Raw genomic sequence first — 12,365 nt, 5'->3', positions numbered from 1 at the left:
TTGGACTTCCTGCTAGCAACATCACTGATACTCAGTATGGATAAAAGTTAACAAATTTCAGTCTAACTTTGGGGTTCTTTATGAACATAGATTTGTAACTGAGCCAGCTTATGAACAAAAAAAAGTAGGTAGCAGGTTTGTGAAGCAAATTAACTGGGGGCCAGATTTAGCCTTCTAAACTCATTTCATTTGCACCTCAGCTTGGACTTAAGCCATTAGCACAGCAGGGAAAAAGCAATGGTTATGCACCAGGCCACCAACACTTCCATGCATAAGATTTTGCAGAATGACAGAAATAATGAATGTAATTAAAACAGCATGTAGCCAAGAAAAAATAATTAGTATACAAGTTGGATGGCTCTGGGAGGCCCATGACATGACAAAAACATTTTTAAAGCATTTAATGATATCTTAAATTAGTTTCGTTTCCACATAAGAGTTTGTATATCATAACATTTGATAAGTGAATGTTCTTAATAATCATCTTTGAGCTTTAGATTTAGGTTCTAGTTTTAATAACGTCAGCTTTTATTCTCAGAATTTTTTCACTTAACTCTTGGAATGACAGTTATAAATTATTTAATTCTTATTTTCAGCAGGAAGAAGGAATATAAATGCCCAATGTTCATAAACTGATAAAAGTTAATTAAGATTTAATAATTATTAATCAAATATGAACCCCAAATTTTAAATTATTTATTTGTGATTATATAGGCTGCAATCATTAAAAGCATATTAATCTTTATAGTGAGAGAAAGAAAGAAATCCAAACTTTCTCAAGGAAGACTGTTTTGGAAAATCAAGTCAAGAACCACCAAGAACTCTGCTAATTTTTAAAAATTATAAAAATATTGTACATTCTTGAAAGCACAAGTACTTAAAAGAGAAATATATATTCTAGACAATTATATTTCCAAAAATGTTTTAAAAACTATGTTAAATTAAACATACATTTTTACAGTGTAGAATATCTTTTCTTCTCCACGTAAATCATTAATACAACCCCAAAACAATTTTTAAATTATGTTTCTTCATACATCTTTCAGTAAGTAAACCCAAAATGAGTTCTAAGCCTTTTTTTTTTTGCTAAATTCCTTAGAATTTAAAAAAAAATTGCAATAGAAAACCAAAACAAGTAGGTTGTCACTAAGAAAAAAATATGACAGAGTAGATGCAATTTGATTGTTCTTCAAGGATAAATAAACTGCAGAGTGAATGCAAAGCAAAGGAAGACTTTGCCAACTGCACGGACATGTAATTAACAATATTGAAGAAATTTCAAAATTTGAGCCTTTAGATGTCTAAAAGAATAATAATGCTATTGACAGAACTGTGAAATGAAAAGTACATTTGTTGAGGAAATGATAAAATTCAGATGTTGAGATTGAAGTAACCATAAGGAATTCAAGGTGTGAAATATTAATATTTATAGACTGTACAAAGGGAAGATCTTAGAGGTGGCAACAGTTTGGAAAGCCGTTGGCTTAAAGGTGCTAGTTAATGATTTACTAAGGTGGTTGACGCCATATTTCAAATGATATTTTTCACTCAAAATATTTTTAAAAGAGGGAATCATGTAAAAAGACAGATTTTACATAAAAATCTATGTAAATATAGATTAAATATATTTGTATTGTATTACATTTTAGATAGAATACTTTTAAACAAATCAGTAACCTGCATCATTTTGCCTATAAGAAAGGAGCAACTATATATTCACAAATGAAATTTAAAATCTAAATTAGCGACTATATATTTGTACTAATACCAGCCATAGTTGTTAAATTATTTTATATCTTGAGATAAAGTAAAGTACAAATTTTCTCAAGAAAAATCATTGAAGAAAGCGAATCGGATACCACAGAAAGTGAGCCCCTAGGAATACAACATGGACTTGCTTCACCACTTCTTCCCAAATTCTATTTGTAGATGTAGAATGGGGGAAACAAGGTCCTCTACGTTTTTAGGACATCAATTGCATATCACTCTAACTTTAAACAATGAAAGCTATAATACACACTGCAGAGTCCCTGCCCTTTACATGTCTGCAGTCTAATGAGGGAGATGGTCATACTAAATCACAATTCAAATATTATGAGGAAGCATGTCACACTATATTAAAAAAAAATACTGCGTCAATAGGCTTGGGATCCTTCCTAGCTCATGGGTAACTGGTTTTTTACCTGGGTCTTTTTTCTTTTTTTAATCTGGCAGCCTGAATTCTTGCAATTTATTCTATGTTTGCCTTCTGTTGACATGAGAGAGCCTCTCGAAGGTAATCTGGCAGCAGAATTTTTTGTGCAATAGTTTTTGTTTACATTAAATGATAAAATGACCATTTTAGGTTTTTACTAGTTTTCTCCTATAAATCATTCTCTTAATATGTACTTACACTGCCAAGGATTCCATACTTTAAGTATTTTGGCTATTATTTATTGTGATATTTCTTATTATTTATCCTTGAAATTTAGTCAATATCTGTAAAAGAATGAAAACAGTTGAAGTAAAATAATTAATCTGCATGAGCACAGGTACCAAAGCATCCAAATAACATGATACTATGTCTTGTTGGAACTGATCATTTATCGTAAGTAGAGGTTTTAACTGAAACAAATTATCAGTGGCTAATGGTTTATTTGGCAGAGCTCATGGCCAACGTTATTCTGGCTACTCTTGATTAGGAAGTGGACCATAGGATGCCAAGGGATTCTTAATTGATTGTTATTATCAGTCAGTGGAATGTGTTTAATAATGAGTAAAACTGGACTAGACAGATATTCTGATTAAAAAATGCTGAAAAGAATTAGAGTTCAAAACATCTCAAATATGGTTCAGCTATGGATCTATATAACTTTCTTTCAATCCTACATTTCAAATGCCTTGGGAGAAAGGAAACTGATTTTTGAAGTAAGAGCTGAAAATATTTGTTTGGGAAAGCAGTAGTTATATTGCAAATATAAAGGCTGTAGTGCTTTGTCATCTATCAATTGATCAGTTGTATACTTTATACAACTTGGAACAACTTTTTAGAATCCATGGCTTCACTAAAGTAAATATTACAATGATGGAGCAGCTGAAAAGGAACTTCTGTTCAAATGGATAGTACAGTTAAAGGTTATCTCTGAATGTAGACATAGAGATGATATTAAGACATATTTGGCTCTATAGTTTGTCTCCTTAACTCTCACCAACAGAACTGTTCATGAACTGAATGCTAATATGCCCAGTTATTTAAGAAAAGAAAGGGCAAGGCAAGGCAGGACAAGACTAGATCAGACAAAAACCATAGACATTGCCTTTAAACTAGTTTTGTAGCTTAGCATGAGACAAATAGTAGAAATCAGAAATATTTAAACATGACGTTTATTGTATTAGTAGTGTTTCGCTGTTAAACAAAATTCCCAAAAACAACAGGGAATAACAGATTAGATATGATTTTCTCAGTTTTGCTAAACACTACTAAAAAGTCATTAATTTCCAATCAGGCTGTGAAAAGAAGTGGTTGGCATTTATGTGATTTCCAACAGGTGAATAACTGGCTTAGGAATAAAACATACATTATTCATTGGCCAAAACCCAACACAGTTCTTCAAATGAAAATACATGAACAATTTTGTTTCAAGTAAAGATATAAAAAGTGCAGGGTGCTCTAATTATAACGACATGGATAATATGGTAAACTAGAATAGTATTTTAGAAATAATGTGTTTAAACTAAAAGAAAATTATAACACACTGTCAACAGAGCACTTATTATCTAATTGATCTCCTTCTTTATGGATGATACCAGTAGAAAAGAACAGTATCATCAGCTAAGCTAATGAACCTTTCTCAAAGCTAAGAGAGAAGTCCAATGGACAAACATATATTAATCTCTTTTCTTTGCTAATCCAATAGCAACTTTTAAAATGCTAGTTTCAATCATTACTTCTTAATTATTGTCTATACTTAAATCTAATAATCTGAATCATTATCTATAATTGAAGATATTCTAAATACTTCCCACTCATCACTTCTATTCAACACAATACTGGAAGTGCTAGCCAGAGGAATCAGGTAAGAGAAAGAAAAAATTGAATTTAAATAGGAATAGAAAAACTCAAACTATCTCTCTTCTTTGATAATGTGATTATATGCTCAGTAAGCCCTAAAGACTGCCAAAAGGCCCCTGGAACTAATAAAAATATTTCAGTAAAGTTTCAGCATACAGAATCAATGTTCAAAAATCAGTAGCATTTTTATTCACCAATAATGTTCAAGCTGAGAGTCAAATCAAGAATGCAATCCCATTTACAATAGCCACAAAAAAACTAAAATATGTAAAAATATATCTAAACATGCAGGTAAAAGATACCTACAAGAACTATAAGACACTGCTCAAAGAAATCATAGATGACACAAGCAAATAAAATAACATTCTATGCTTATAGATTGGAAGAATCGATATTGTTAAAATAACCATACTGCCAAAAGCAATCTACACATTTAACTCTATTCCTATCAAACTACCAATGTAATATTAATAAAACTAGAAAATCTTCTAAAATTTATATGAAACCAAAAAAGAGCCTGAACAATCATAAAAAACAAAGAAGACCACCAGAGGCATTACATTACCTGACTTCAAACTGTACTATGAAGCTACAGTAACCAAAACATCATGGTACTTGTACAAAGACAGAAACATAGACCAATGAAACAGAATAGAGAACACAGAAATAAAGCCACACACCTACAGTCATCTGATCTTCAACAAAGTCAATAAAAACAAGCAATGGGAAGGGAATTCCACTCAATCAATGGTGCTGGTATAACTGACTGGCCCTATGTAAAAGAATGAAACTGGATCCCTAACTTTTACCATATATGGAAATTAACTCAAGATGGATTAAAGATTTAAATGTAAGACCTCAAACTGTAAGAATCCTAGAGGAAAACCTAGGAAAAACCACTGAAGACATTAGCTGTGGGAAAATTTTTGATTAATTCCTCAAAAGCAATTGCAACAAAAACAAAAATTGACAATTGGGACCCAATTAAACTAAAGAGCTTCTGCAAAGCAAAAGAAACTACAAAGAGAATAAATAGGCAACTTACAGATGGGAGTAAATATTTGCAAACTGTGCATCCAACAGTGGTCTAATATCTGGAGTTCATAAGGAACTTAAACAATTGAACAAGCAAAAAACAAATGACCCCATTAAAAAGTGGGCACAACAGCCAGGCATGGTGTCTCAGGCGTGTAATCCCAGCACTTTGGGAAGCTGAGGCGGGCGGATCACGAGGTCAGGATATCGAGACCATCCTGGCTAACACGATGAAACTCTGTCTCTACTAAAAATACAAAAAATTAGCCGTGTGCAGTGGTGGGCACCTGTAGTCCTACGTACTCATGAGGCTGAGGCAGGAGAATGGTGTGAACCTGGGAGGCAGAGCTTGCAGTGAGCCAAGATGGCGCCACTGCACTCCAGTCTGGGCGACAGAGCGAGACTCCGTCTCAAAAAAAAAAAAAAAAAAAAAAGTGGACAAAAGACATGAACGGATACTTCTCAAGGCATACAAGCGGCCAAAAAGTGTATGAAAATATGTCCCATGTTGCTAATCATTAGAGAGGGAGAGTTGGGGCAAGAGTTGAAAAACTACCTATTTGGTACTATGCTCAGTAGCTGGGTGACAGGATCATTTGTACCCCAAACCTCAGCATAACAAAATGTATCCAAGTAACAAACCTCATATGTACCTCTGAATCTTAAATAAAAGTTAAAAAGATAAATTAATGAAAGGAAATGAAATACTCATCATGAAAAATAAATAAAAGCATCTGTTGTGAAAAAAATTTAATATAGTGGTATTTTAATATTCATCTTTATTTTATTTTCCATTTTAAGTTTCAATGAATATAATAATTTTTCTATACTGAGTGATATTTCCACATAGAAAAAATGTATACCTAGGAATGTACAATATTTTATAAAATTATACCAACGTGATATCAACACAGATTTGCTTTTGAAATTCTCAGGATTGAAACCAGTCAAAACAAAAGATATGTTGAAATACTTTTAGGATCCTTATCTCCATTGAGTAGAATTAAGTACTAGTGGTTCCCTAAGATTTATAAAATATATAATACTGAAACCCTTTGATAGATAATTGTTTACCCTACAAAGACGTTTTTCTTGTCTGCTTTAATGAAGGAATGGCCCAGCAAATATTAAAAAAGTTTATTGTAATGAATATGAACCTACTTGAATAAATTAGATGTGGAATGTTAGAATCTTCAGTCCACTCAATTTTCTGAGAAAATTTTTCTAACTTTTTTTTTTTTTTTTTTTGAGACGGAGTCTCGCTCTGTCGCCCAGGCTGGAGTGCAGTGGCGCGATCTCGGCTCACTGCAAGCTCCGCCTCCCGGGTTCACGCCATTCTCCTGCCTCAGCCTCTCCGAGTAGCTGGGACTACAGGCGCCCGCCACTACGCCCGGCTAATTTTTTTTTTTTGTATTTTTAGTAGAGACGGGGTTTCACCGTGGTCTCGATCTCCTGACCTCATGATCCGCCCGCCTCGGCCTCTCAAAGTGCTGGGATTACAAACGTGAGCCACCGTGCCTGGCCTTTTCCAACATTTTTAAAGTGCAAAAACTACTGCTATAGTTTTTCTTATTAGTTAATTTCTCTATATTACCATATACACAAATTAATTCAAGATGGATTAAAGATTTAAGTGTAAGACCTCAAACTATAAGAATCCTAGATGTAAACCTAGGAAAAACCACATGGATATTAGCTGTGGGGAAAAATATTATGACTAATTCCTCAAAAGCAATTGCAACAAAAACAAAAATTGACTAGTGGAAACTCATTAAATTCTAGAGCAAAAGTAATTGCGGTTTTTGCCATTAAAACTGCATCCAACAATTTTCAATTACTTTTGCACCAACCTAATAATTAAGTAATGTAAAAAGTTATAATGATAATGATCAAAGTTTATATTTTGAATTATTTTATTCTAGAACTGATCCAGTGGTAGAAAACATAATAGGCATTGCTATCCACTGAAAAATCTTAATGTTCACCGATTCAATTTCTGTGATATATTACACACACATATTTGTCATCTCGGAAAAGTATAGTAACAGAATGAAAAGTTTAGAAACAAAATTAGGGTAAACAAAATGGGAAAGATACCTGGGCAAGATTACAGCTTCAGTTATTTATTTATTTTTTGTAATTTCCCCAAGGTCTGATCTTGCCTCAGCATTAGAAATGGAGACTGAGTGCCATTCACATGCTAAGAAGTTTAGGACTTTCTGCTAGACAAGTAGCAGATGTGATCACATTGAAGAAAACTAATAAAGACTGGAAAATAGTGCTGTTATTGAGAATGCAGCTAAATACTGTGGAAGTTGAGTAGAGGAGACTGGCTGAATCACATAAAAGGAAATATGAAGTATGTCACAAGTCTTCATGATTACCATTGATGAGTAAAATTTTAACAATATTCCAGACGCAAGGATCCCAAAATGTTAGCACTTTTTGGATAAATACCAGGTCAAAGACAACTCTACTCATTAAAAAGCAAACAAACAAACAAAAAATAGTTAACTGAAAAGAAGGAAGCTTGCCAACTGTTAAAGAAATATTTGCTATATAGAAAGCAGAATTCATTTTCAGGGGTAAGTATGTTTTTAGTTTTGAAAATACTTTACTATTGAACACAATATGTTTCAGAGTACCTACTTTGCGCTTTTGACAAAATGCAAGGAAACATAGACTGTTGGAGAACAAAGAATTCAAGTACAGAAGTATAAAATGAAAGGAGAATCAACTAATACAAGAAAAGATTGTAGCTAAACTGATATTAAAACTGATAATAAATTGCACATGGAAACAGTATTGAATATAATCTCTATTATAGATAAAATTGATCTATTCCTTCCTCTCTGTCTCTGCCTTTCCTTTTTTCCTTCCTTCCTCCCTCCCTCTTTCTTTCTTTTTCTTTATTTTCCTTCTTTCTTTCTATTTTCTCTTCTTTCTTTCTTTCTTTTTCTTTTCTTTCTCTTTCTTTCTTTCCTTTTCCTTCCTTCCTTCCTTCCTTCCTTCCTCCTTCCCTCCCTCCTTCCCCCCTTTCTCTCTCTTTCTTTCTTTCTTTTTCTTTCTTTCTTTCTTTCTTTCTTTCTTTCTTTCTTTCTTTCTTCTTTCTTTCTTCCTTCCTTCCTTCCTTTCTCTTTCTTTCTTTCTTTCTTTCTTTCTTTCTTTCTTTCTTTCTTTCTTCTTTCTTTCTTTCTTTCTTTCTTTCTTTCTTTCTTTCTTTCTTTCTTTCTCCATCACTCTCCCTTCCTTCCTTCCTTCCTTCCTTCCTTCCTCCCTTCCTTGCTTCCTCCTTCCCTCCTTCCTTCCTTTCTTCCTTCCTTCCTTCTTTCCTTCCTCCCTCCCTCATTCCTTCCTTCCTTCCTTTTCTTTCTCTTTCTTCTTTGGGAAGTCTGTATATCAAAAGGAGAGCAGCTCTGTGATTAACTGAAAGAAAGTCTGGATGGATTATTCCCAATCTCATCCTATCTACTGTAAAATGCTTTTTGCTCCTGAAATGTGATAGCATGAATAGTCTATCAAATCAACCTTTTGCAGAATAAGTTGATATAGAAGACAAACTTAACATAGCTTTTTAGAATATGAATGAATATCAATGATGTGAGTAAACCAGTAAGAGGAGATGGAGCTATGATAAAAGCTATTGCAAGATTAAATTCTATGGCTCTTGAAGGAGAAGATGGAAACAATGGAAAATAAGATATAATCACTACCTAAAAGAAAAACATATTATGAGCTAAGGAAATATAAAGAAGATCATAAAGTAAAAAGTATGTATATTAATAAAAGGAGGTCAACACCTAGGCATATCTTGGTGAGTTTAAATTTCGGTGACTATAATGATTTCTATATAATGATTGACATTTCCATATAGACAAAATGTATACCTAGGAATATACAATAGTTTATAAAATTATATGAACATGAAATCAACACAGTTTTGCTTTTAAAATTCTCATGATTGAAACCATCCAAAACAAAAGATATGCTGAAATACTTTTAGGATCCTCACCTCCACTGAGTAGAATTAAGTACTAGTGCTTCCCTAAGATTTATAAAATAAATAATGCTGAAACCCTTTGATAGATAATTGTTTACCCTACAAAGATATTTTTCTTGTCTGCTTTGATGAAGGAATGACCCAGCAAATCTTAAAAAACAGTTTATTGTAATGAATATGAACCTACATGAATAAATTAGATCTGCAACTTCAAAATCTTCAATCCACTCCACATTTGAAAGTATACTATAGTATACTGGGAAATAAATCAAAATTAAAACTTAAAAAAAGGAGTATAAAGGGCTAATATTGAAAATATTTTTAACCAGGTTTAAAATTTATATTTGTTATTATAATATGGCTATATCATCTAATGGATATGTTAATAAATGTTAAAGAGGAAATAAATAGCAAAATTAATATAATTATATTATTCAGAGTTTAAAAGATACCATATCTATAGAATATAGGAAGTTATTAAAAACTAGATTTTACTGAGTTTTATAGCTTTCATATGGGGAGTCAATAGAAATTGATTTATTCTTGGCAAGATAATTAAGAAAAAATTTTGAAAAGTTTACATCAAAAGCAACGATTAGTAGAATTATACATTTCTTTCAATTGCCAGAGGACAAAAGAATAAAACAGTACATATAGGGAAAGAAAAAGTGATGGAAATAGAAAAGAAAATGTGAACAGAAAACACATACTAGGAGTTGTAATCTATTGTAATGATAAAGAAGACATCAATAGTCATCATCTAGGTAAATGCATTTAAACCTACCAAATTCTTCTCTGTTCTCTACCCTATGTGCCTTTGCTCCCAACCCCTACGCCCCCCCAACACACAAAAAAACCATGTAAAAAATTATTTCTATCAACACCTGAAAAAGCAGCGTATATCCTATTGGTGGCTGATTTTTATGGAACTCTAAAGATGCGTGTAGTGGGTGAAGCCAGAAATGCTATTCTTTTTTGTCCTGCTTTTCTCTATTTTTGGGCTTTTCCCTCCCCTCCAGTCCCATCCCCTCCCCTCCAGTCCCCTCCCCTCCCCTCCAGTCCTCTCCACTCCCCTCCAATCTCCTCCCCTTCATTCTCCTCCCCTCCCCTCCCCTCCACTCCGTCCCTCCTTCTTTCCCTCTATCCTTACCTCTTCCTTTCCTTTCCTTCCCTCTTCCTTTCCTTTCCTTTCCTTCCCTCTTCCTTTCCTTTCCTTCCCTCTTCCTTCCCTTTCCTTCCCTCTTCCTTTCCTTTCCTTTCCTTTCCTTTCCTTTCCTTTCCTTTTCTTGCCTTGCTTTGTTTTTCCCCTTCCTTCCTTCCTTCCTTCCTTCCTTCCTTCCTTCCTTCCTTCCTTCCTTCCTTCCTTCCCTCCTTCCTTCCTTCCTTCCTTCCTTCCCTTTCCTTTCTTCTTTTGAAAGTCTTTATTTCAAGAGGAGAGCACCTCTGTGAGTAAATGAAGCAAAGTCTGGATGGATTCTTCCCAAGCTAACCCTATCTACTTTATAATGCTTTTTGCTGCCGAAATGTGATAAAATAGTCTACCAAACCCAGCTTTTGCAGAATAAGTTCTAATCTTGGTTGTGCATATCTTAAAAAAAAAAAAGAAAGCTACCAAGGTAACTGCTTAATTCTTTGGGGAAAAACATAGATGTTCATTCCAGATCTTAGAATATAATGAATGAAAATACTAAATATTAGTCACCTGCAAATGATACTAAATAGATATTTTTGAATCAGTAAAAAAAATAGGTCATTACATAAGTAATCTATAATTGGATATGATTTTAAAGTGTTAGTAACAAAAGAATAAAATGTAGAAAATACTATATTTGTATATACAAAATATTGTAATATATATAATGGCTTGAAGCTAAGAGAAGAGTGTTTGATGAAGAGTGTTGACTACAAACTTAGTATTTTATAGACATAAAATGCCTATGAGTGTTAGAAATGTCTTTGGAATTATCTGTCTGAAATTTGTATCGTATTTTTGCTTTATGGAGTTACGTAAAATGTCTTATCCCTTAGCCATTGAAATGTATCATGATTTTCCTATACCCATTGTCTTCTATTTTCAAAACTGGTATTTTTTCTGTTCCCTCACCCATTGCTGAAATTTCTATCTTCCAAGCTACTCTTCTCTGAAATCAGTGCTTTCTTGAGTAAGCAAGAATCTCTATTCTTCACAGGTGAAAGTCCCACAGTCATGCCTGGTATTTAAAGTAATGTGTAACCTCACATATCCTATCCAACTGCAATACCTAATTCTGACACTAAGAGAATCCTTTTTTTTTTTTTTTTTTTTTTTCTTTTTTTGAGACAGAGTCTCGCTGTGTCACCCAGGCACCCAGGCTGGAGTGCAGTGGCGCGCTCTCGGCTCACTGCAAGCTCCGCCTCCCGGAGTCACGCCATTCTCCTGCCTCAGCCTTTCCGAGTAGCAGGGACTACAGGCGCCCGCCACCATGCCTGGCTAATTTTTTGTATTTTTAGTAGAGACGGGGTTTCACCGTGGTCTCGATCTCCTGACCTGGTGATCCACCCGCCTCGGCCTCCCAAAGTGCTGGGATTACAAGCGTGAACCACCGCGCCCAGCCAAGAGAGAATCCTTTCCTGCAGAAAAGATTATGGACTATCATCACCACAACTTTGTATATGTCTTCTTATATCTTGTTATTTATGTCAATCCTCTGACCTGAATATCCTTCCCATTTTATATATGGAAAGCATATGGGGCAGCCTTCTTCTGCACAAGTGTGCCCCCCCCACCATTGTCACCCCCCCAAACACACACACACACAAACACACATGGCACACCATACCACACATGCATATACTTCTTTACCTCTCAAAATATGCAAAAATGAAGCTATTTTTTCACCTCTGGGAAGTCTTACAAGACGTGTTATGCCCACAATGATTTATTTATTTTCTGAGAATTTATTCCTGTACAAGGCTTGTAACAAAGAATTATGCATTATTTTATGATCTTTTTGAACACTTGCTTTCAAACATTATTCTCTATGCATGCAGATTTTTACTGTCGATATTTTACTTCCCCAAGTAGAGGGTAAGCTCTTTGAGCACAGGATAAATTAGATTTTACTTTATATTTTTTCTATCCTCCACATCCTTGCACAAATAATGTAGTACTGAAAACATATTTGTTGATTTATTTACTTTATCCAGATCTCAAAATAACATATTACCAGTTGGAATTGAGAAAAAAAACTTTCAATATCCCTGTAGAATTTATAAGCAGCAGGCATTACGTTTAGATGA

Source organism: Hylobates moloch, unplaced genomic scaffold, assembly GCF_009828535.3.
Source record: "Hylobates moloch isolate HMO894 unplaced genomic scaffold, HMol_V3 SCAFFOLD_2, whole genome shotgun sequence".
Taxonomy (NCBI): domain Eukaryota; kingdom Metazoa; phylum Chordata; class Mammalia; order Primates; family Hylobatidae; genus Hylobates; species Hylobates moloch.
This window is presented reverse-complemented; position numbering follows the sequence as displayed.